Genomic DNA, 627 nt, shown 5'->3' with positions numbered 1-627 from the left:
GTGTGTGTGTGTGGCCAGCTCAGCCCACCAGGGGGCGGGGCTGGCTGGCATGTGGTGCTGGGGGATTGAACCGCGGTCCCCGATGCTCTGCCAAGCTTGTTCTAAGTAGGTGCCCCAGACCACCGAGCCATCCCTCCAGCCCCCCCATTCCACCCTTGAGTTCCAACGTGACTTGTTTCCCAAGCTCTCTCCAGACCTATAACCATATTTAGTCTCAACAGACGCCATGACTTTTTGAGGTTCCAGAGTTGTTTCCCCCACCTGCTTTGCGGTTTTAAGCTTTATAAACCCCACGCTCCCCCACTTTGGCACGCACTTAGGCACTTTGTGCCGGGTGTTGCCACTGGGTACCAGCTAAAATAAAGCACTTTTTAAACTTTTGAGCCTGCTTCATTTTTGAGTTACAACATTTGGGGGCTTGTCCAGGATCCCCACGGGAACTCAACTCTCTTGTTCAACATCTCAAGGTGCCAATGTAGTAAGATAACAGGCCTTTATTGGGGTTGGTGCACACATTTGTTTCAGCAGCTGGCCGATCTGTGGAGGGGATGCCCTCTAGTCTGGGGAGAGGATGCCCTCCAATCTGTTGTCTCTTTGAGATTCTGCTTGGGCTGGTCTGTTGTCTCT

This window comes from Octodon degus, unplaced genomic scaffold (assembly GCF_000260255.1).
Source record: "Octodon degus isolate 3935 unplaced genomic scaffold, OctDeg1.0 scaffold00322, whole genome shotgun sequence".
NCBI lineage: Eukaryota > Metazoa > Chordata > Mammalia > Rodentia > Octodontidae > Octodon > Octodon degus.
Note: the sequence above shows the minus strand (reverse complement) of the source record.